This window comes from Sturnira hondurensis, unplaced genomic scaffold (assembly GCF_014824575.4).
Source record: "Sturnira hondurensis isolate 20B ecotype Veracruz unplaced genomic scaffold, ASM1482457v3 Scaffold0018525, whole genome shotgun sequence".
NCBI classification, from domain to species: domain Eukaryota; kingdom Metazoa; phylum Chordata; class Mammalia; order Chiroptera; family Phyllostomidae; genus Sturnira; species Sturnira hondurensis.
Genome location: NW_028091156.1, coordinates 7,636,773 through 7,662,284, shown reverse-complemented (window position 1 = coordinate 7,662,284; position 25,512 = coordinate 7,636,773). Strand labels below are relative to the sequence as shown.

The 25,512-nt window shown below is 46.7% G+C and overlaps 1 protein-coding gene and 1 long non-coding RNA gene across 9 annotated transcripts in view; one reads left to right on the top strand and one right to left on the bottom strand.

Moving 5' to 3' along the window:
• ESRRG (estrogen related receptor gamma) overlaps positions 1–25,512 on the bottom strand; it is a 511,461-nt gene that overhangs the window by 462,282 nt on the left and 23,667 nt on the right. The window contains exon 1 of one of the 8 annotated variants that reach the window (XM_037069453.1): positions 13,672–13,743. The exons of 2 other annotated variants lie outside the window; for them this stretch is intronic. The gene's annotated coding sequence lies outside the window, so the exon portion shown is untranslated. Of the gene's footprint in view, positions 1–3,374; positions 3,721–13,389; positions 13,462–13,671; positions 13,744–25,512 lie in introns of those variants that run through there. 5 more of the 8 variants (XM_037069457.1, XM_037069455.1, XM_037069460.1 and 2 more) reach the window with 5 other exon arrangements.
• LOC119003214 (uncharacterized) lies at positions 13,778–20,093 on the top strand. The gene is made up of 2 exons (XR_005069902.1): positions 13,778–13,859; positions 19,933–20,093. It is a non-coding gene; the product is annotated as an uncharacterized LOC119003214 (long non-coding RNA).

Here is a 25,512-nt window from a genome sequence, read left to right as displayed (position 1 = left end):
CTCCCCTTTAGTGTATAGATTATCTTTGAGAACAACTGGTAACCACTGTTTTTAAGCTTTTAGGATAGATGTACTTAGAATTTCTTACACTTTTATGTGTCTTCCTGCTCCTGAGGTCAGCAATACGGTTGCAGATAAAATGTGCATGTTGCTCTAATACCCTAGTACAACAAATCTTAAATCCCCCCCAAAAAAGTAATTAGCTTCTCTAAATATTTGTACTGTTTGTTTTGCAAAGGAAAAATCACATGAAACTAAAAATATACTGTATTAAGATACTATGTTGGCTTTTAGTGAATGTTATGAAGAACACCACACTGTGCTACAAATGAATCACCGTCTTCCGGGCGATGACATGTGACGGTAGTGCGCATCTCACTGGAAGAGGACCAAACTCTGACGTGAAGGTCGTCTTTCTCTGACCCAGCGCTGAGAACAGGACTGGACTAGGTTTCTTCCGTCAGAATAACAATGGAAACTAGCAACAGTTTACCAAGCACTTACAGCCGGGCCAGACAGGGTGGGACATACTTTCCGTGCATTTAGCTCCTTTAACCCTTTCACACAACCCCCCCCCGACTGGGAGGGTCTGGGGGCTCAGAGAGGTGAAGTCCCTTCCCTCAAACTCCTGAGCCCAATGAGGTCCAGAGCAAAGACTCCATCCAGCCCACGTCTGACTCCAAAGATTGGACTCCTCACCACCCTACAGCGGACACTTTACTTCTGTCCTTCAACTTGGAGAGACCAGGCCAGGGAAAGTAGAAATAATATATTTTACTATAATTTACCCAAAACCTCCCTTAAACTTCCTATTTCTACATAGCCTCAAATTGCTCCCCCCTCCTCACTGTCCCCAATGTGATTAGTTTCTTTTTCATAAGCACAGTGAGTTTCAAGAATAACAAACAAAGCACTAGGCCCCGGCTAACTACAACATCATGAAGAATTCTTCAGTCTAAGTATGCAGTCAGGCACACCATCATCTTCAAAAGCTTAATAAAAAAAAAAGCTTAACCATAAGCACTGTGTTAACACTTACAGGTCTAAACAGTTTGCTCGATACAAATCTCAAGGGCAGTAGCCGGGGGACTGAGGCCGGAGCTCCGACATCTTCCCAAACTTCTCAATTACAACCCTTGTACCCTCTTTCATGTGCCGGTTGAACTTATCGTAGTGGAGGTGTTGATAGAAAAATAAACACCTGCAACTCTGTTATTCAGAACGATACCAATATATGTACAATTATGCCTCTGCTGAGAAATATCCGAATGCTAAGAAGGAGGTAAAATATAATCATTACCTTTTGCTCCCAGAGGATACAGCTATGCATAATGGGAGGTGTGGGCTAGAGAGACCCCTGAGGACCTGCTTCAGTTTGAGACACAGCACAGTGAGATACAGACCTTTGCTCGCAGAACCCACGATGGTCTCAGACTGGGACTCGAGCCCCTTCGTGCCTGCACACAGGATGCCGACGAGGTCCTCCCCCCGTCCCCATCTGGCTTCTAAGGTTCCCCCTAGCTTGCCGCCTGGAGTTCCTTCTTTCATTTCCTTTTATGAGACACAGCTGGTATCAGCAGGCCAGCAACCCACGAGGTTCGCCCTTAACACAGGTACATCTTGTTAACATGTCTTGGTTGAAGGCAAATTGAAGAGCACAATCCTATTCACCTGCAGAAGCCCACTGTACCAGAAACATGCAACGTGTACGGGGACACCTGGTCTGCCTGGAAGCCAGCAAAGGTCTGCTCTACCTGGGTGAAATCTTGGGGCTGGAAACAGCCCTTCCCCGGACCCGCCTATGTTCATCACCAGGTTGCAGAAGTTGCTTGGGAAGCAAATAACCATGTTCAGGAAGACCAAGATTCGAGAATCCAGGGATTTCGGAAGGGAGAGAAAAGACAGTTCTATTACGGGGAAAAGCTAAGCAACAAAATGACTGCTCCTCTTCCTTCCAAGCCAGAGGACCGCTAGCCCACACCCAACGTGACCGCCCGTGGAGGAAGCTCTGGAACACCCAGACGCCCTTTCTGTTTCTAAAATAAAGGTACTTACTGTGAAAAGTCCACAAGTCACCCCACTCTGCCCAGATCACATTGCCCACCCTTCTCCATGGAAGCAGAGAGTGAGAACAGCCAAGTTTGCAGACTTTGCGACTTGGGTTATTTGGAAATAGGTTTGTGTGTTTCTTTTGCGGGGCGGGGGGAGGCTGGGGGGGGCATGGAAAAGAAAGGCTTTCCCTTTAAAACTGAACAGAAGCCGATACCACATCACATGACCTTTTACCGTAATTTCTATTAAAATCATTTCATGTCTGGTTGCCTCTGCCCTGCTGGCTCATTTGTATTGTTTACAACAAGTCGTTGCGCGGGCAGTTCGTGGGGGCAGGATCCATGGTTACCCGCTCCTACACTCACTAGTGAAATGGAATGCAGCTTTGCGGTGGGTTTCAGGGAGCAAGCTCTTAAGAAACCACAGTCCAGCTATCAATCAGGCTAATCTGAGAGAAATTAATCTCATAAACCTAAGTATTTGTGCGTATTAAAAATTGATAGGAAGGGGGCTTGGACTTGGGTTGGAGTTTGAGAAGTGGACGAGCCGGGACTGGACCTCAGAGTCTCAGAAGGTCCGGTCTGTGGGCCACAGCTGACAGCCTTTCACGCGGTGCATCTGGAAAGCTCCCACAGGTAACACGACCACCCTGGAAAGCGAACCCACCCCCCCACCAAAGCCGTGTGCGCACTCACTGCACCTGAATGTTCAGAGGCCCCAGCAAGCACCTACGCACGGGTTTAACCAGACTGCAATCCCAGCAAGTCGCTTCGAGACATACGAGACAATAAAACACCAGACAGCACTGGGTAGGGCTCAATGAAAACAAACATCTCAGTGGAATTTAATTTACTCTTTATGAGTAAATTCAAACTGCAATCTAATACGTTTTATTTGGAGCAAGAATAGAATATATTCATTCTATTGCCCGTGAAATGTTTGTGGTTAAGTCTTTAAAAACATCCCCCCCACCCCACCCCAGGCAAACTTGTTTCTCAAGATGGACATGGATAATGTCCAGCTATCATAATTCCTAATAAACATGTAGAAGTTTTATAGTTTAATGCCCACAATAATTGCCCCCCCCCAAGTCACACAGAAATGCTAAGGAAGAACAGCAAATAGTTAAAGCTAACATATTACAACCCCATCTACTGCAAAGTCACTGTATCAGAAGCTACAATTGATTTGTTTCCTCAGGACGAACTGAAAATGAATGTAACAGAACGTCAGAGCAACCCCTCCCGCTCAGCTAATCGGATATTGTATAATGGTTGATCGCAGCTCAACCCTGTACTACTGCCTAAACCACACATACTCACACGTTCTGGGTTCTTCCAAGAGTTTGGTGCAGTTTCAAGGACAAATGTCTTAAGGAAGCCTCTCTACTGTGCAGCAAGGCGCCTCGCTCGGATCTGATGACAGGAGCATGGTGCTAAATCGGACAACAGAGAAGGAAACTTCCTGCGTGCAGAGGTCTTGGAAAGTCTGGGGGTGAAAAGGCTGCGGGAACCGGGCCGGCTGATTTGCTCCCGGGTTGTGTATACACAGTGGCAGCTGATCTGCGTTTGCAGCCCTGCAGAAAGGAACCTTTACTGAAAACCAATGGCATCGCATTTCAGTGGGGCCGGTGCCAAGTGCTGGAGAGCAGAGCAACCTTTGACAACTTCACACAATTCAGCCGGCAGACTTTGCCACCGGTCTGGGGGAGGGGGGGTATGGGGCGGGGGGGTTAAGGGCGGGGAATGTGCCCCCACCAGGTGTCACCTCGGCGTGTTGGTGTGCTTCCTGGGAAACCAAACACTATTACCCACTGGCCTCTGACAGCCCTGGAGCCCCCCCCACCCCCGGCCTTCTCTACATCTGCCGTCCTGCCCTGACCTCCCATGGGCTGTATCTCCACAGGACGTAGAAACTGAGTCCCAGCTTCCACAAGGTATGGCCCTCTGTTTCTTACATAAACCTTCCCCCCTCCCCCCAGTGTGATTCTAGTCCTGTGTGGGGCATCTAGGCCTCCTCTGGCGTCCCTCCCAAATAATGGGGGGGAAATAACTTAGGATGGGGTGGTGGGGTACCCAATTCTGTATGCTGCTTCCTAAGGTAGAGGCTGGTGTTTTTCGGGGGGGAGGGGCATTTTATTAGCATTCATTTTAAACTCCACTTCGTGAAATGCTCCCTCAAACACCAGGCTGTGGGGGCATTAGCAGCAAGGATGCAATAGAGAGAATACGGGACAGGCTAGTCTATAGTGGAACCACCCTGCTTCCCTCTCTTAATTCGAGACCTCGCCTGCTCTAAGAGGGAAAGAGAATGTAAGAGGCAGAGGGGGTAGGGGCTGTTGGTTGCCATAACAAACCTAATCCATGTCGCTGCTTAGCCATTTTGCCACCTGAGTGGCCCTCACTGTCCTACGCCTTCCTTCTGTCCCGATGACAAGTCGAGGTTATGGTATATCAAGCACTGTTTTCTCACTTGCGTGCATTTTACGTCCAAGGGCAGAAAGCAGAACTGACAGTTTAACAAAAGGCCACGTGAGATTGCCAGGCCCATCCCGGGGTCGTGTTCTTCCACTTCTCTGAAAGCCAGCCCAGCAGCCCTCTGGGTAGCTGGGGAATGGCCCCAGGAAAGCCTTGACTTTCACCTTGGCCCTACTGCTGCTCAGGAGGGATCACAACTCCCTCCCCTGCAAAAGCCCACAGAATGCGATGAGAAGTCTGGTCCCCGGAGGCAGAGAGGCTGAGCTTCCTCTCCTGGCCCTTCTACTTTCTACCTGCGTGCGGTGGGGAGTCGCTGAAACTTCTGAACCCCTGCCTACTCATCGATGAGATGAGACAAGACAGCTCCCCTACAAGATTACGGTAAAGATGTAAGGAATCATGCGTGTCACGGGCTGACCACGGGCTTGGCGCCCTTGCATTTGCAAGCGCTGACTGAGCCTCCTGCAGGAACCAGCCACAGTGCCACACAGACACCGGAGTGAGGGGACAAAGTCGACTGAGACATGGCCGCTACTCTCCAGCGCATCGCTCCACGGGCTAGGTCATTCCTGCTTGTCTCTGCGCCCCCAACTGTGAGCAGTCGCTATCCTAAAGCACAAAAACCTTTCAAAGGCTTTGTCTCAGCTCATTCAAACACTGAGTCTCAGCATAATCCTAGGAGATAGATGATATGCCGCCCGGGCGGCAAACGGGAAAACCGTGGCTGACAGAGGGGAAGGACACACAGCTGGGAAATGATCGCCTGGCCACCAGCTGAGCCTCCGATGTGTCGCAGACTCTAGACTCGCAGGGGCGTCCAACCTCTTGGCGTCTCTGGGCCACACTGGGAGAAGCAGAGCTGTCTTGGGCCGCACATGAAACACATAAACACTAATGAAAACCGATGAGCCGAACAAAAGGTTTTCAGTAAATGTATGATTTTGTGTGGGGCCGCATTCACAGCCATCCTGGGCTGCATGCGGCCCACGGGCAGCTGGTTGCTCACCCCTGCACACATATGAACTCGCCGCGTAGCGTTCCTTTTCTGCTAACTTAATGGCTTCCTGTGTACATCCATGTCCCAGTTTTTAACTTCGCTTCATGTTTAAAGCACCCAAAGGTGGCCGTCTTTATTTGTGTAATATACTGTGTATATGGAGGGCCTTGTGAATTTTGGTAAGAGTGATTACATATTTACTGTTCAATTCAAACTAGATCCCAATTAGGCAACTCTTGATTCTGAGGGTCATTTTAGTTTCTAGTTATAACAGATGAAAAAGTGTCGAGACCTATTGATCGTTATCTTGTGAATCGGAGCACGGCCAGTCTTAGGAAGGCTCCAAGCAGACTTTGGGGTCTGCCTTTTAAAAACATATCATCTGTAGGAGCAGCCCAAATTTCTCGAATAACTGTTGATTGACGGCTTCATTTCATACTTTGAAATGTAGTCCATTTCTGATGGAAGAATTGGCTAGATATTTATTAGCGAATCATACATAAAAACAAAAAATACTCTTGAAAGGGATCGGTATAGAATCTAGAACTTTTGAGTTCAACTCACGTATGACATTCACTGGGTCTGCTACATCCTGGAAATCTTTTTCTAAAAGAATTTACAACTCCTAACATTATTTATAAGTATGTACTGCCGGACAATGATTCCTTCAGCCTTAATGAAAATCCACGAAGCTTAGATTAATATCAACTCCAGATGCGCAAAGGACAAGCAATGTTCGAGACAAAGAAAACAGCGATTCCGTTCCCTGTTTCTGTTTTGGGTCGTTCACTTGCGTAGCGACACAGGCTGTGGCCATCTGTAAAGGGAACTGAGTCTGAGCCCCACATCCTGGCATCACGTAGGTTAGAATTATCAGGCTTGCTACATTTAACTGGCCAGCTGAGCACTATTTCCTGCTTCTTCCCCGAAATAAACATGTCATGCATCCACCACAATTCTTGGACCACCGTTGACGAGAAACATGCCTAATAAGACCACTCTGGACCTAAACAAATTGGCCCAAGACTGGGTCAGACCCCATCAGCAGAGAGAGCTGGTTGACCCACGGACTCTTCCTCACCACCTTAACCCACCCAGTCAGGCGAAAGTGCGTCCACAGTTATTCCCGAGGAAAGAAGACAATACAATAATTAACGAAAAATAATACGAGAATAAACTCTGCGTTCCCCAACTGTAACCCTACCTTTGCCCACCCCTGGAAACACAGTTGTCAAGCACTTTTATACCCACGAGTCTCACTCAGCCCTGGCAACCATCTCGGAAGCAGACGCTTTTATTACCCACGTGTTTACAGATAAGACAAATTCAGAGAATTTAGTGATCTTACACGATCACTTGGGCAATGAGCAGCCCCACACGAACTTCAGAATGGATGCTCTGACTCAGGTTCCAGGGCTTTTGCAAGTCTCTAACAGACGGGGAATGTGCACACATGCGATTCTTTCCTGTTCCTTTTCGTTACTCGTGCCACAGAGCAGTTACATGCAGACCAGGCTACCTCACACATACACACACACACACACACACGAACATGCCTCTGTCTTCTACTTCCAGCTACCTTCTGCCTTGTCTTCTCTCATACCCTGGACAGTTACTTCAGAGAAGAAGGTTTCCTCTCCCTTCTCCCTCATGGTCCCGGTTTTCAGTGCATTTGGACGTGAGCAGACAAACATACCGCCGGTGACAAATACTGCTACAGTTACACTATCCCGAAGGAAGGAAAGGCCATCTATTTTGTAACCAGCCTCTAAAGACCCACAAAGTTTTTTAATCATCCCTTTCAGAGCCTCCCCAATAGTTTTTACCCTCCTTGTTAACTTCCAGTGACATGTGCCTTCCCTTAAACATCAACCTCCAGGGCCTAGATGAATGATAGACAGCTGTCATTCTGTTCCGTTGCCTTCTTGTCATGTTCATTACTTGTCTTATAATAGAACAGGTTTTCACATTTTTTTGGTCACCGATATATAATACTCTAATAAGTAACAGAGGTTTTTACTAGAGGTTAGCGTTCCTAGTGATTCTAGGAATCCCAGCATTCCCTAGGATCATCCCTGACCCAGTAGTCAGCACGTGAGATGACCTTCTGCGGAAAAAGCGCGTTTTGAATACTCAATACGTGATCTACAGATGAGAATTTGTAATGCAAACTTGAGTGTCTAAATTTCGTAAAGCTGTCATTCCAAGCCACTCACCCCGTGCTCAGTGCCTACTCGACTTACTAATATTTCTGGCCATGGCAGGAGGCCCTCCTTTAGTAAGTGATTTGTTTATATAGAATAGAAATAAGCAGGGCTGTAATTAACTGGTTCATTCGTTACTAGTCAATTATTTCACTCAGGGGTGAAGTACGTTGGAGAACACGGAGTCAAACCCACCCCCTCTTGGAAACGAAGACACTGAGGTCCCCTGCTCTCTGATGAGGCAGGGGACCAGGTGACATCGTCAGGCCTGCGCCGCACCCTTCTGGCTTGTCCTTCGCTGAAGATCAATGTTTGTAGGATATACATTAGCGAAAAGGAGCAAATTTCTGACTCTAAATGTGATGGATCTAAAGGATCATCAGGCATTATGTCCTACTTCTGCAACCTTTGGAAATAAATGTCCGTACTAAATAGAAAATGAATTCCTGATAACTGAATTAAACGGTTCCTCGAAATGGCCAACTTTGGATTTCTTTCCACACATAATAACTTGGAAAAATATATAGCCTGTGTTTACTATAGCACTACAGCCACAGTCTCTAAGAAGAGCTATAACTCGCTAACAATTTCCCTGATTTATGTTTGGAAACATACAGGGCATGAAATGATTTCTGTAACCTTACCTTTTCCTCAAGAACACTGGTAGGCAGGAGATATATTCCGAAAATCATGTTGGATTGCTTGTTACAGTCCCTTTATTAATAGAAATGTATGATGGGCAAATTACACATGTTTCACACACACACAGAAAAATCATGGTATGTTTGCCCATTAAGAGCGGAAAGAAGAAAAAAAAAGGAAGGGAGAGAGGAGGGAAAGAGGAAGGGAAGGAGGAAACTCTAATAAAAGAATATTTTCATCAAATGTTTACATCGAAAAAATGGATTGCCTTCTTAAGAAAGGGCAATACATAGTATTCAAAAGAATAGTTTATGGATAATGGATAGTTATAAGCTGTAACACATTATACACATTTTAGTTATTCTTGTTCTTCATATTTAACATACATGGAAATTTGCCTCACAATCTGTAATTGTGCTGATAAAAATCAGTACTCGTCAATATTAGTTATATTGGTCATAAAACCAGCCTTATTATTCTAATATATCTTACAGAGAACCAGAATTCGAACGAGCCACCCTGGTCACACCGATATCCAGAGACACGGTTTACCCTACTGCGTTCAGTACCTACCGGAGCAGGAACAGGGAAGTTTTAACAACATCACGTAAAGTCAGCCTCCTAAAGTCGAATCTTCAAAATGGTAAAAAAATTACTATGTCAGATATGCATATTTACCCAGTTAAAAAAATTCTTTGGTATAAGGGAAGTAAAACAAACACATTCGTTAATTAGCATCCTGTATAGAGTCCCAGCCAGGCGATTTATTTGAGCAGCTGTGCCACCTGAAACCGCCGTAAGTGCTCACAAGTCAATAAAACATCTTTGCCTCGCCAGTGTCTTTCAGTTATTCACCGGGATTCCAGATGCATTCACGCCCTCCTGCTTTGGGTTTTGGGTAACTGAGCATTCACTTATTTAAATGAGCAAAGTATCCTTCGTGATAGAAGTATACACAGAGACCTGGTTTAAAGCTCGTGATGGTTCTTGGAAACTTCAGGGATTATCAAGGGTGGTGGCATACACACATTATGAAGACAGGGCAGAGGCGGGGGAGAGGCGGGATTTACACCCAATACAGTGGGGCAGGTAAGTCAGTGGGGTAGTGGCTTTTCCCAGTTGGAACTCTTCAGGGTGGAGGAAATTAATGGTATCTCATCTCCCAGAGAAAGAGGACTTCCCTAGCTGTGTGACAAAGACACACAGGGCCTCGAACCTTAACAAGGTGTACTGTGGCAATTTTTGTGGAAAGATTCGCAAAGATTTTTTCCAGTTACCTGAACCTGAAGATGGAAAACCCTAGGGCTGTGCGTTTACATTCTCTTTCACACACGCCTGTGTTCCTTTCCCCATCATGTCTTGAAAGGATGGCCTGCGGGCTCCCGGGCTCCCTTTCAGACACCACCACCGCTGATTCCAAAACAAGGCACTTCTATAATTTTGGTTCAAAATAATCAAAAGAAGAGGATTCCATAGAAAGGTCTTTCAACCTTTCTACAGGCCCCACCCCACCCGCTATCCCGAGAGTGCTCTTAGATTTGACTCGTGATGTCCTGCTCTGATTCCTAAGGCCCAACCCGCATGGCAACGCTAGCCTACAAACGACGTAGGAAGCCGGATCATCTCACAGCTCTCAAACACTAACGGCAAAATGGCAAGAGAAAATCTGTTGGCCCCAGAGGCCCCGGTACATTATTTTGACTTGCTAAAGACATTTGACACGAATTAAAAAAGAAATCCCAGGGTTGGGAAACCTGGTCCATCACCACTTCAAAATGAGAGATTCGAATGTCCACGGAGAAAACTGTAGTTGGTTTTCTCACGGCAGTGGTTCATCGGAAAGGTTCACCGACTGCTCTCCGGGGAAAACAGGGTCTGCGTTTAAATGGAGATACAGTGTTTTCAGATGCACAGACCCTCAAGGCTGCTTGGTGAGAGTGACTCAAATTCAAACAGGTGCTTTGGATGCTGAGGCGACCTCCATTTCATAGGGTCCCGTCTGTTTCCATAACAGTCTTTTCCCCTTCCTGCATTCTTTGGAACATTTGTCGTGAGGAGTTAAAATGGAACCCAGTTGCGCTACAAAGTTCCCACACTCACAACAAGCAATTACCACCGTGCATATTACGGATGCACGCAGGAAAAGACCACATAAGACAGGGTGGCCAGAAATGCTAAATAATTGAAAAGAAGAAATGACTTAACAGAGTAGCAAGCTTAGTTTACAATGCAGCCAATTTAAAGCCATAAAAATCCTGTGTAAAGATTTTAGCCTGTGGTTCACCAGGGCCTGGGCTATCTATTATTCAAAAGTATCCCACCAGTGTTTTTCTTCATTAATGTGGCTTTGGGCATTTCCCCTCGAAATCTTTCTGTTCCCGCAGTTTCCAGACAATTTTGAAACAAATACAAAAATTCCTACTTTAGACCATTGATTCCCCTCACGAGGGTAACCAGAGCTTCTGGGCTTCTTTAAAACCTACTTCAAAGGTGAATCTGTAAGGCAAACGTCAACTTCCTCTGATGCCATTTGTTTGCCTTTCCCACCGCCAAACACACAAGACATCAATAAAAATAAATAAATAAATGAACGAGACAGGGCTAAATCCACTTGTCTTGCTACATCTGGAAACAGAAGGAGAACCTCAGAAATGACACCTTTTCCTGCGACACACTGACCCAGGCATTCCTCTAAGATTTTAAATGCCCCGAGGCATCAGGCAAGCCATGCCTTCTGTGGGCAAAGTACATCTCTGCAGCAGGAAAAAGAGACCGTCAGGATCCCTGTCAAACGTAAACCCACTGCCTCTGGTGGGCTCTGGCTGACCTGACGGTCTCGCTGCGCCCGTGATGCCCCTGTGCTCAAGGTTACAGAGCACAGCCTGGAACGTTCTTCTCAGTCACACCCCCCTCGCAGCCCTTCAGCTGCCCTGCCATGTTCCCGCCGATCCAAGTTCTGGACTCAATGTGAAAAACCACCCTGATGATCACTTCTGACTGCAGTACTGGTGCAGTAAGAGTGGTGCTCCATTGAAGATGAAAGGGTGGTCCCCCCGTGCTATCCTGCTGATGTCTGGGAAAAAAACTGTACAGAACAAATTGAGCGGCGCACACGTGGGAACCTAATCGATTGCTCTATTTTTTCTAAGCACGACCCCAAAAGAAGGTCCCCTTGCTCCCTTTACAGGAAACCAGCAGGTTTCAGTATACACCCTGCGTGAAGATTGAAATGCTACTTGGATTTATTAAAGAAAATAAATGATCTCTTATCGGTGTCCGTCACCCGAGTCTGTGCACAGTGTTACCTCAACACACGTGGTTCTAATTCTGTGTTACTCGACGTTGAAGAGTTATGATCTAGGTAAAAATAACAAAGTCATGCACAGAGACACACATATGTTCGAAAGGTCACGTAGGCCAGCTTTGCGATCTACCTAATTCTTTTCACGTTTGCAGGAGAAGAGGCCCTATCCTCGTGAGTTTGTCCCCATCCAGGTTTCTATGCCCCTTGTTCATGTCATCGACACCTCGGCTCAGGTTTGAGAATTTTCAAATTTCCCTCCCTTTCCCACAATGACACAAGTGTCTCCCAGGTTGGTTAACTCATGTGGATAACATCAAATCCACTGCACAAAAAACGAACAACCCTGACAGCACTCCCAACTCCGCTCCCTGCCTGCTGCTCCTGAACTTGGGCATTTCCAAACACACTCCCCTACTGGGTCTCTGGGCAGAATGAGAAACAAAGAAGAATTTCACTTCAAAACTAGACTGAGTCTGCAGCTGCTCTGAGCACTTCCAAACACCTGCAGGTCTGTCGATCTTCACTTAAAGTATTATAAGCAGGGGTGTTTTGAAGGTAGTAGGAGGTCCTGTATGGACCTAACAGCTTGTCTTAACTCCCATGCTGAGATTTTTCTTTTCTTTTCTTTTCTTTTTTTTTTTTTGAGACAGAGAGAAGGTGCTGTTTTCAACACTGGCTTTCTGTGCGTGCCTGTGCCTTGGTGTACGGCCACTGGGCTGGCAGTACAACGCAAACAGAGCAAGCGTGCCCACCCCCCAGCCTCAGCAGATCCATGTGGCAATTCACAACAGCACCGAGGCAAGCACAATACATGAATGCACACACACCACCATTCCACAGTGCCCAGGCATGCGGGGGTTTCTCCAGGCCCTTCCGGACTCTTCCAGAATTGCACAGGAAGATTCTGAAAAGGGAGGGGGAGTGGGGTGCAGCTAGGCAGGGAAGAGAAGAGGAGGAGGAAAGCTTTGCCCTCTCTGTCTTTCTCTAAGAATCTCCCATCAGCAAACACGGGGGCGAGAGGAGGGCGACTCTATCCTGCAGACACTTCTAACAGACTTGAGGGGGAGCAGTGGGGAGCTGGTTGGAAATACTTCAAATGGTGGTCGGGTGACCTCCTGGCAACTTCAGAGACTCCCTGGAGAAGGGGAAGGGGCTGGGGAGACGAGAGGGAGTGAGGCGTAGAGGACAGGAGGGAGACACCTAGGACGACTGCAGCAGAAATCACCAGAAGGATTTCCCAGCCCCTGACAGCAGTCCTCAACTCCTGCCTCGCTGCCCTCTGCCAGAGACCCCTGTGCACAGCCCCTGGCTCCAGAAGACCAGAGGACTCCCCCCAACCCCTGCCGGTCGGGGTGTCCTAACTCTGCCCTCACTCTTGGCCACTTTACCAAGCGCCCAAGTCTCTACCCAGGAAGGGGGATGGGAGAGGTGTTTAATGAACAAATCTCCTTGCCGTTAGAATTTATCTGTGTCTCTAGCACACACGCCGGCCGGGGGTCTGCAGTCATGGTAAGGCACGACTACAAGAGATGGACAGTACTTAGCACCGTGTTATTGAAGGAGGGGGTTGCTTTTTTTTTTTCCAAGACACTCTAAACAAGTGAAGGGGGAGGGGGGTGGTAAGAGCGATTGCCACCAGGACTGCAAACCAAGAACGCCCCCGATGCAAATGTCTGTCTCCGGGGGTTGATGAGAAGGATGTGGACCAGTTACCTTGGCAGGGTCAGAACTGCGGCAGGGTAATCGGGTGAGTCGTCGGGGATTTTAAAGGAGCAAGCCCGGCCGCCGTCTGTGGCTGGGAAAGTCTACCGAACCCCCATGCCGGGGCCGTGCACGTCTGACACACGCCTCCTTTCACTGGGCTCCCGCGACCTCAGCCGGCGAGGGGGTGCTGGCCGGCCGGCCACGGGCAAGGGCACGGCCACCCGCTGGGCCCCTGCGGGCGAGGCACCGGCCTGGCCCCCGGGGCCCGCGTCCCGAGCGGCTGTCACTCACCGAGCCGGGCTGCGAGGGGCAGAGGGGCACCCGCGGCTAGCCGGAGCGCCCGGGCGCCTCCCTTCTCTCTTGGTAGCGTCGGTCCGCACTCCCTGTGACCCAGGACGTCATGATGCCTGTCTGTTTTCTCAATGATAACTTGGCAGAAGACGAGAGAGGCTGCCAGGTTCTCCTCGGGTGGTTACGTGGTATGTGCACGTTTCTGTTTGCATGCGTTTCTCTCCCCCTCTGGCTCTTTCTTTAAAAAAATAAATACCGATATTTTTTATGGGAAAAAAGACTTCCCGGCACTGTCATGATTCGATTGCGTTATTGCGCGTTTGCATAATTGGCACCTCTGGGTGTGTGTCTGGGCGTGTGGGTTTTTTGCCCCTTTAAATCCTGCTGCTCCCGCCGCCGCGCAGCCTCTGCAAACGGAAAGCAAGCATGCGTTCATCTTTTGTCTTTCATTTTACCTTCAGGGTGACATTCAGTGCCAACTGCTTCCCTTTTGACCGTCGCCAATCCCCGCCTGGGCAAAATAAATTTTAAAAACCTGGGGGGAGGGGAAGCCGGAGCCAGCGTCAGCGCCCCCCCCCCTCCCCCGCCGCAGCCCCGAATGCTGGGATTTCCATCATCCCTTGGACTCCCGGACCCAAACCGGCGCGACCCACCGCCCACCGCAGGCAAACCAGTTTCCTTTCTACCCACCGGGCCCAGGCAGCGACTCGGCACCAGGACAGCCAGAGGCATCCGCGCGCCGCGGGGCACTCATGCTCGCGGCTGCCACTTGCTGACTTGCATCTCTCTGTTGCCTTCCCAGGGTGTAGGCCTCTCACAACTGGAGCTATTTCTGTCTCCTAGAGATGTTCTTTAAAGCCTTTTCCACGTGGGGAGGGGGCAGGGGAGAGAGAGACAGAGACAGAGGGGCACCCCAGCCCCTGTGTGAGGAGCTGTACAGTGGGAAACTGGGGGGACTCCCGGCACCTGACCCACCAGGGGAGTCTAAAAGGACAGAAGGGATAACTGGCTTTTAACTGAATTCTTGTACAACAGCCAGAAAAGTTTTGTTTTGTTTTTTTTTTAAATACAAAGAGATTATTGCTGGCGAATCACTGTATTTGTCATTTTGGGAATGATGTTTGCTAGAATCAGTGGGGAACGTCTCAAGCAGAACCCTGAACATTTACTCTGGGAACATGAAAATGTGTCTGAGGTGGTCCAAGGGCGGACAGGGCAGAGATCACGTGTCTTTGTGATAACAGAGTTCGAGGCGTCGGTATGGTGTTCGGTGTGTCTTCCGTAGTGTCTGTCCATCACAATATTGTGTATGTCACCACCATGAGTATCGTACAGAAAAATAAATATGGAGTGTCTGTTGGGGTAAACAGTTCGCTCCGCTTTATCCTTAATGCCCCACGTGGAGTCCAGAATGGGTTTAGGACCCGCCTCCCCAGACTTGCAGGTCTCTTGTTGACCTTGGTCACCATGGAGCACTGGTAACATCACTGTTTCTGCTGATTCCAACTTTATGAACGATGACAACAAAAGCCAAGGCTGTAATAATAATAATAATAATAATAATAATAATGATAAAAGCTTGGAGGAGAGTGTCAAATCTGAAAAGCAAAGACTTTCAAACTCACCTGAGACCAAGTATGGCTGCCAGAGGACTCAGAGTCATTTACCTGACTCAGAGGTTGGCTCAGTTGAGTGAAAACAGCAAGTAGTTTGTTAGATCTCCTCCCCTCAGAGTCACAGACCAAGAATCCCTAGCACATTCCATGGGGAAGACACTGCCACTGTGCAAAGACCAGACGATAAGAACCAGAGAAGAGCTTCCCTCCCTTAAACCTCAGGCAGTCTCAGAATACTACTGACTAGCAGACCAGTTCCAAAACTTGAATGGGGCCTCGCCACTCTTAGTAACTGGACACTTAGCTCCCGGGCCCTGCTAATCAGTCCCCTTGGAAAGCCAGAGGAAGAGCTGGGCCGCCCCGGCCAGGGCCAAGGGGTTATCAGTGCCCAGGAAGATTCCAAACAAGGCCAGAACCCGGAAGCCATCATCCATCCCTCTGTGTTACTGATAACTTGCAGTAACTATCCAAGAGGAGCTCGTTAATATTCAATCTACCAGCCTGGTTCTCCAGCTTTGTACTTATTAACCTCAGAACTGGGTCCTGCAAGGCCCACTGCAAAGAGAAAGAACCATAAAAATGTGACTCACTTTAATCCCTGGAAATCCTTTTTTTTTTTTTTCAGACAAATGCTTTCCACGCTGTTTGTCACCCTTCTGCACGCCAGTACAGGCAGTCTAGTGGTTTCTTTCCCTGGGGCTGAGGTGTTCAAGCAACCAGCAAAGGGGACAGGCAGGGTGCTCAGGTTCCCTGGACATTCAAATAGCTCCTTCCTAGCCCGGCTTCTCGGAGTCTTGTTAGGCCTATGACCAGCTGCCTGTTGTTCATTCGGGTTCAGACTCCTCAGCCTCTACATTCAAGTCTTTATTTTCTGGCTTCGCCCTAAATATGCTAGTTAATACTGTTGTGGCCTGTTCACTTTAACTTCCCAGAGAAAACCCAAGGGCGTGACATGCTGGCGGAGGTGGAGAGAGCACTTGGAAGGCCCTGTTCTAACCTTTCCTCGCGCACAGAACTTGTACATCTAAATCTTCCCAGCAACAGTGTGACAGACGAATTGTTGCTGTTGCCATTTTATGCAGGGAATAGAGGCGCAGAGAAGTCAAGGAATTTGCCCAAGGTTACACAGCCCGGATTCGAAGTCAGATGCCTTAAGTCTTCATGATCAAGCTCTCTTCCGCCCGCGTACCTCCCTGCCTATTCAACTGTCTTTCCAATGACTGGAACCTTGCGTGTTTGGCTCTGGCTTGTCACCCACTGCCCATCTCCCATCCAGTGTTAACTCCTACTCCAATGTCATTGCCCAAGCACTCGACACCCCGGTCTACCTCTTTGCTGTTCCAATTCAATGCATCAGTGAAGGCCAAGTTAGAATCCTACTTTGTCCACAAAGCCATTATTTACTATTCTTGGGTGTATCGATCACTGTCTGTCTCTGTTCCACAACATTCCCTTTTACATATGACATCATTGGCACTCAACTATCTGTGGGACTTCTTTTTTACTCCTCTTCCTCTCTCGATTCCTTTCAGATGGGATTATGCAATTTTTCCCTGACTCTTCCAATATGCTTAACACGGTGCCAAATACAACATTGGCTCTCATCAAATAGCTTCTGATGCACTAATTGACAACATACTGCCCTTTGGAGAGCTAGGGTGCCAATTTTCAATGCGACAGAAATTGAAAGTTTTATGTAGCACAGTTTTATCCTTTAACTGGAGAAACTGCAAGCTAATTTCCCCATATTTCAGACAGTCCCTGTAAAATAACCAAGTAAGATCAAAGTTGTTTAATTTTACAAGCTTATTTGGATGAGGTAGAATTTAATGGGGATGTGCAGGGGCAGGAAAAGTGTGTGTGTGTGTGTGTGTGTGTGTGTGTGTAACTGTAGTATTTGGAAAGCAATTGTAAACTTACTGTGATTTTTAGCTGTTGTGAGCCTTTCCCTGCGATATATTGAAATTCATGTGTCAAAAAATTAAGTTTTATACTTAAAAAGTAAAAAAAAATAAGTCAGGAGGCCTGTGATCTTGTGTTGGGATTGTGACAGGCCAGCTGTGTGTGTCCTCTGGCATATTAATCATCCCAGGCCTCAGTTTCCTTCTTACACAAGGGATATTCAACCAATTCCCAAGTTTTGTCCAGCTCTAAGCTTCTGCAAGTCTAACCAGGGTATGAGAGAGAGAGAAAGAAGGGTTTCACCTAGTAAAACTGGTTTTCTTGGAGGATACAAGAAGTATGCTGGGAGCTCAGGTACCATGAGCAAAGATCGTATTTCTAATTCCTAGCATAGTGAAGTGTAGCTCAGGGGGGAAAAATCTCTCTACAGCTTTGGCGAGGTGGCTCAGCTGGTTGGAGCACTGTCCCATACACCAAAAGCTTGCAGGATTGATTCCTCGTCTGGGCACATACCTGGGATGTGGGTTTGAACCTTGGTCAAGATGCATCCAGGAGGCAACTGATGGGTGTTTCTCTCTCACATCTATGTTTCTCTCTCCCTCCCCCCCCCTCTAAAATCAATAAACATACCCTTGGATGAAGGTTTAAAAATGTGTTTAATTTATATACAAAAACACGTTCAAATTTACCTTTGCCAAGATGGTCCTACTTATTTGACATAAAATGATTAAAAACTGAGTGTATCAGTAGCCCATCATATAACCATATGTTATTAGCCCTCATTCATGCTTCTCACAGCTCTCTTTCTAGAATAATCAGATTGCTATAGAGACTCCATTTGATATGAATGGATGAATCCAACCATTTGTGCCTGGATGTCTTAGGCTCATGCACACCTTGGATTAAGCCATGAAGTAGCTGAAGAGGGCAGGTCTCCTTGGGGGTTAGAGTCAGATCGGGACCTCTTTCATATTTCCTGATGTAACTGACTTCGAGTTAGCCTCCCTCTGCGATCCTGTCCTTATGTCTACACACTGGATGCTCACAACGCATCAACCTTCTCACCAAGTGTTTGTTAGGGTCAGTGAAATAGCCGAAGGGAAGGTGCTCCACCAATACCTAGAAACATCACGGCAGATGTGGCTTATTTTACACCAGAGTTGTGTTTCTGAAGAAACGTGAAATCAGGAGAGCCCAGGAACCCAGGAATTCAGGTTTCCCGGCTGGGAATCTAGGCTGATTTCTGCTATACCTTGGTGGTTACAGGACTTCATGATGTCCTCAGGTAGTTAAGGGCAGAGTCAGCATGTCTTTACAGATCAGTTACCCTGTCCCAGTCCAGAAGCAAAAGACATGATACAAACTGTGGGAAAGTATTACAGCTCATAACTCAGCTAGGGCCAAGTTCTTTAGAACATTTACTTGAAATAGAAATTTATACCATGCCTCTGGCATGCAAACAATGAGGATGATCTCATATAATGCAGGGGTCCTCAATCAAGATTTCACGATAGCTCTTGGCACCTGTGGATAAATTAAGAAAGTCTTCAAGTTGAAGGCCAAATGCATGTGTGTGTGTGTGTGTGTGTGTGTGTGCGCACACACACATGCACGTGCACTATTCTCAAGAGAAGACCTGTCACTTTGCTCACATTCTCAGAAGGGTTCGTGACTCCTGAGAGGTCAGGAAGTACTGGTACAGGAATATCTTATTTTAAAACAGAGAATAACACAATCACATAAGCCGAATGCCAATCTGACTACAACCTGGACAGTATATGATAATCGCCAATATTCAGAGTGGTGGCCTTAAAACACAATAAAGACATCAATAATCAAACATATCTTTTCAAGGTATTTTACTTAAATGAAAAGGGAAAATGCACCAGCTTTTAGAAAGGTTGGAATATTGAATTTAAGCAAGAAGAGGTTTCTGGTTCTGTGGACGCTGGCTGGACCTTGTGGACCTTGCGCGCTAAGAAAGGGGGAGTAGTGTGGGAGAATGCGCCCTGCTTGGGGAGTGCATCTCAGCCCACTGTAGCTGCTACCGGCAAAGAATGAGGCGTAAAGCAGAATCCTGGTGGTGAGGTACGGGGAGGAAGACTGGAGGAATATCTGGCAGGAAACTGGAATCAAGAGACTTTAGTGCCTGCCTTTGGCAGCTGACTTACTGATAGGATGTCTGAGAGGTGCAGAGAACGGCTGTGGTAAGAAATCAGTGAGTTTGGTTTGGGACGTGTTGGGCTTAAGGGCTGTGGAACAGCCAGATTCCAGGGCCCTCTGAGTTGTTTTGAAGAGATCTGTGGCTGGAGAAACCTACTTGTGAGTCTTGGGTGGATCTTCTGTGGCTTATGCTGGTGATAAAGATGAGGGGAAATTATGAATATAAATGATTTAGGAGCATCTGAAATAAGATTGCATTTATTTGAATAAAATCTAATTTGCAAAATATAAAATTATATGACACTCCAGGCAAAATAGTGTTGGTGATTTTAAATATTTATAGACACCTGTATTTGTTCCATAAATTTCTGAATAGAACTATATATCTCAGGTTTTACTGTGCATCTGGGGTTTTCTGGAGTTCTTTCATCTTGAGGCTTTCTTTTCTTTTTTTAAAAATTTTTTTCAATTACATTTTCCATTCAGCATTATTTTGTATTCATTTCCGGTGTTCAGCACAGTGGTTAGACATCACGGCTGTGTTCCCATCTGTGATCACACATTCACTGCCTGTGCGCAGGAGGGAGAAAGAGTTCCAGCTTCAACTGGAAAAATAATCTCGATGTCACCTGATGCCACAAGTTAACAACTATGCTCCCAGCTGTGTGGCCCTGCCAGTTGCTGAACCAGCAGAGTAAAGTTGGTAAAGTCATGGAAAGAACATTGAACTTGGCATCAAGACACTGAGTGTGAGTCTAATTTCTACCTCTCCCTGCTTTCACGACCCTGGGAGAGTCATTTGGCTTCTTACTACCTGGACTTCCCCTTCCATGTCTGCCCTGCTGTCCGCAGGGAATGGCCACTGAGTCTTGGAGTGCAGGCAATCACCAAAGGGGAGGGGCAGGTGAGCCCAGCTGCACACTTCAAAAGTCACCTCCTTGATGACCATTTTAGGGACACCACCTACCCCTTTCCTCCCTGTGACTGCCCAGTGGAGTCCTTCCCTCCTTCCTTTCCAACTCCATCAACACACTTCTATGATTTTACTTATCACCTTTATTTTTGGTTAATACACCTGGCTGTGCTGTTCCATTTAGGTAAATGCCTTTAGTCTAACAGATGCTTTCATTATTATTTACCCCAAGGACCTAGCACACAGTAGGTACTCCATAAATGCGAAATGAATAAGCTGGTATCAGGGGAGAGCATTTGCCTGCATCTGCTCCTATTCCAGGAAAAGTCTTGACTGAATCCAGGAAGCAGAGAGGGCCAAGCCAGCTCACCGACAGGCTGCAGGCTCTGTGGCATGGGCCCTTGGCTCCAAAAGGGCCACTCTCGTAAAACTCCCACTTTTACTTGTCGATGCTACCTTAGGTGTACAGTTATTATAAGGAAATAAAGTATGTCAGTCCCCAATCCTAGTTAAGCTTAAAATGCAAAACAGCCCCCTTCCAAATAAAAAGTTAACACGGACTTCATTTGACACCAGTATATAAATGCTCGACAGCAGGTTTTGCCAGAAAGCTCGGAAGAGAAGGAAGAATGGGGTGAGGGCGCTCATAGATGGGTGACGGACCACCCAGTGTGGTGGGGGAAAACACAGAAAGTGGAACCAAATATCCCCCTTTACATTCCTGAGGCATGGTGTTGAGCTCTCTAGGATCAGTTCTTACGTCTTCAAGATGGAGTAGAAGAACATGTAGTTCTCAGAGTCAGTGGGAGGATTAAATGAGATAATGCCTTGTCAAAGTAGGCAGCCAGAGGAAAGAAAATTCTCCTCCCGCCCTTTCTACGTTCTTGCCAATTCACCTTCCCAGAAGAAGAAAATAAAGAATCAGATCCATCCATTTGTAACTGTGATCAACTTTCTAAGCTTTTCCCTTGATCAGGCTGCTAAAAAGAGGTTCCCCGGATGCCCTGGCTGGTGTAGCTCAGTGGACTGAGCTCGGGCTTGCGAACCACACGATCGTAGTTCGATTCCCAGTCAGGGCACATGCCTGGGTTGCAGGCCGGTTCCCAGCAGAGGACTCAGGAGAGGCAACCATACATTGATACTTCTCTCCTTCTCTTCCCCTCTAAAGATAAATAAATAAAATATTTTTAAAAAGAGGCCCCCAGGAGTAGCCTATGTCCATACTCTCCAACTTCACTGCCCACTGGAGACACATTGGGAAGCTTCTGGAAAGCCTGGCGCTCACTCCACACCCCATAGCAGCGAAGTCAGAATGTCTGAGGGCTGCAGGCCTGCAGAGGTATTTTTTTTTAACCCCAACTTACGCCAGCGGGCACCAGAATTTGAAAACCACTGGCTAGAGAAGCGCCTGTGACCAGTGAGCCTGTGTAATCGGAGCCTGATGCTCTCGAGGCCCTCGTTTTGAATTCTGGTCCAGGGTATGGCAGTTCTTCACTCTTCCACGGGCCCAGGATGCTTAGTTCTTCACCGCCAACCCTCCTGCGGCAAACTGTAAACGAAGCCCAGACCTGAGATGATAGTAACAGAGGACCGACTCATCCCAAGTACCAAAAGAACAAAAACAAAACATAAAAAAGCACACACAGATGTGCATTGGTAGTTCTTTATAATTTAGAAAGTGCTTCAATAACTAATTTTATTTAATCTTCAACAACCCTACAGAGTTGCATAGTTATTCATCATTATTATTATTATTATTATTATTATTGTTACGATCAGTTACTAGATAATGGAACAAAAAATAAGGAACTTTCAGCATGCTCAGGGACAAAGTGGCAGCGCAGGTGTATTGAAGAAATAAATGAATGAATGGCCAAAGGGAAATGGGGCCCGGGAGAGATTCAAATGAAGGTACCTTCTCTACAGTTAACGGTATCTTTTCTAATTCTAGCTCTCCCTTGCAATAATCTAATGAAGTGGATAGGATCCCTACTGTATAGAAAAATAAAATGAGAATTAATGCAATTAGACCTGTAAGCAGAGCAAAACGTTGTTTAAGCAAAAAGACTGTTAAACTGGAATTGATTCTTTTTAATTTTCTGTGTAATTGTCGTGGGGTGAAGTATACAGGGTAGATCTCTCTAACAGTATCTGGGAAACCTAATGTAAACATGCAGCTGGCCATGAACCCACTGCAAGGAGGCCCACTGGGTCAGGCCAGGAAACTATTTCCCATCTGCCCAAACCAGACGAAGCCAAGACATAACAATCCAGGAGACCCTGGAGGTGCAGTGGTAGCCATGGCCTGGACTGAGATTCTCTACGGGTCAAACCACATTCTGAGAAACGCCCTATAGAATTCTAATGGAAGTTAGTCCACAGCACAGGCTTAGCTGGGTCCTTCCCCGTGTTATGAGGGCTCCACTCTGTCATTACGAGGCTTGGTACCAGTGTAGAGCTGTTCCCTGTCAAGGTCAAGTGCTGTGAACAAGTCAAATGTAAGCTGGGACGATGATGGCCTCGGCGCTCAGAAAACGACCCGCATGACCGGTTCCCCCCCCAGCACAGAGTCACAATGACGTGGCAGCAAATGCAGGTCAGATGACTGCTCAGCTCTCCTGTGCTTCCCTTTTTATCTGGAAGAACCACATTTATGACGTGAGGCTCTTTTACTGAAGACAGTGGTATTTATTAAACACTCCAGAAACTGCATATCCAAATGCGCATTTCTCCACAAAACAGGCACTTGGGGAGGACATGTAATTACCTTAGTGATCCTGTGATTGCTTGAAACATTTTGGGAATTCCTCTTTTAAAATCACTTTCACGGCTGGTTTAGGACTCACACAAGAAAACCAGCATCATTCCTTTATGGCTGCACCTTATGTGACAAAAATAGCACTGTTCCGCCCCAGGCACCGCCCACCAGAGTCTCCCAGGCATTTGCTGAAAACACGCCCAGCTGCCCCCCACTTCCCGGGCAGCGGCTCAGAGATGTTTGTGACCTCTGTTCAGGGCCTTGTTGAAAGGGCAGGCTTGACGTGGGAAACCTCGCCTGACCGGTTAACTTTCCTGTCCTCTGTGGACACAAAGCCTGGTCCTCTAACATCCGATCACTCATTCACTCACCTAAGGTCACCTGAGCCCTGACTGTTTTGTTTTACAAAGAGGAACCTGCTGGGAATGAATGAGAAGGCCAGTGAGGGTATGAAAGGAGAGGTCCAGAACATCTCTACTGGGCACCTCCTGTCTCCCACCATGCTCTCTTGACCAACCTCCTGACTTCGACCGTGGCCTTGGAGACAGTCTTAAAGAACAATACAGAATGTAGGCTCTGGAACAAAATGGCCTGGAGTCCAATGTTGCTAACAGACTACTTAATCAGGTGACTTGGGACAAGTTACTCACCTGCTCTGTTTGACTTTCCCCCACCTGTGCATGTACCCATATTTTGCCATGTATAATGCAAACTCCCATTACAAAACAGGAGTTTTACTCATGGGTTATCATACCCATTATTATACCCATGGTATGTAATCATTACACCCATGTATAAAGCACATCCTTATTTTTCCCTCAAAAGTTTGGCAAAAACTGCACATTATACATGGCAGAATATGGCAGTTATTCATAAGGCCTACCCCTCATGGTCATGAGGGGATTCAGTGATGTGTATATAAAATGTTTAGGACAGTACTCACCACTTGTAATAAATATGAAATATTATTTTTATACTTACATGTTAACCATTCTTAAATCATAAACTCTAGATCTGAAGTCCCAACCTCCTTGCTTACCAGATGCCCACTACCATTTCAAACTGACCAGCTGCAAACTTGAATTACGTACCGGCTCAACTCCTCATTTTCATGCTAATTTCTCTGCTCCCAGTCTTGGCCCAAGTCACCAATTATCTGCAGGATCATTAAGTCCAAGTTTAACTCGCATTCTTCCTTCCACCTTACTCTACCCGCCCTCTGACAAATACACATTCACAGGCATATTCATTCGGTTAGAAAGTCATGTTGATTCCCCCTCCATATTTTTTCCTTCCCACTCTGTGTGCTTTAAAGCAATGTTTACTAAGATATTACTACGTGCCAGTTCTAAATATCATTGTGCTTGCACTACTCACGTAACTCTTACAACAACCCTATAAATTGTTACTATTTCCATTTTGAAAGCATGGAAACCACAACACAAAGAGATTAGGGAACTTGCAGGGGTTCGACCAGCCAGTGACTCTGAGAACTGGGGGTCAGTTGTGGGAGCAGAGAATTCTCGATGGAAAAAAGATGAAGACAATTCTAGTCTCTTTGATAAATAGCACTGGGAAAACTAGATAGTCACATGCAAAACAGCATAACTAGACACTATACCACTCACAGAAATTAACTCGAAATGTGTTAAAGACCTAAATGTAAGACCTAAAGCCATACAACTCCTAGAAGAAAACAGGAAAAAAGCTTCTTAACATTGGCCTTGGCGATGATTTTATGGACATAAACCCCAAAGCACAAGCAACAAAAGCAAAAATAAATAAGTGGGGTTACATTGAACTAAAAAGCTTTTGCTTAGCAAAAGAAGCAAACCAAGAAAATCAAAAAGCAGCCTACGGAATGAGAGAAAATATTTGGGGAGGGAGATAAAAATGAGATCAAAGGGGCAAAGCACGCTGTAGCTAACTGATAACAGTCTACGTGAGTGAGGTATCATTATCCTGTGAGCTGACCAGTCCCCAAGTAAGGTCTTAAAGCCACAGAATGGAGTGTCTTGAACTGGACGTTGAGGGAGACAAGGTTTCTCCAGCAGCAAATGTTGAGTGGTCCAGGGCCCTGCGCTTCACGTAGGAAGCATTGGAAGAAAACAGCGGCATCATTAGCTGAGGAAAAGCAACAGTGTTCCTAATCATAATCCATGTCGTAGCTGGCATTTTGAATGTTGCAACAGAAAAAGCAATTTTATAAACTCTATGATTTGAGATTGATCATAAAGCTCCTCCTTATAGATGACACTTCCGTGATGAGTAACAACTCTTGGGGAAAGTTCACATTATGTCTTAGTCTCTAGGAAAGAACTTTGGAAGGGTCACGGGTTGAGCAGGATTCCCTGCAGATTCATTGGCACAATTAAATATCCCATCTAATTGCTAGTCGCAGGGATCCTCTCATTTCCAACAACCGCACTGGACCCACCTGCAAAGCCAGCTCCATTCCGAGAGCAATGTCCATCCTGACCCCTAGTCCG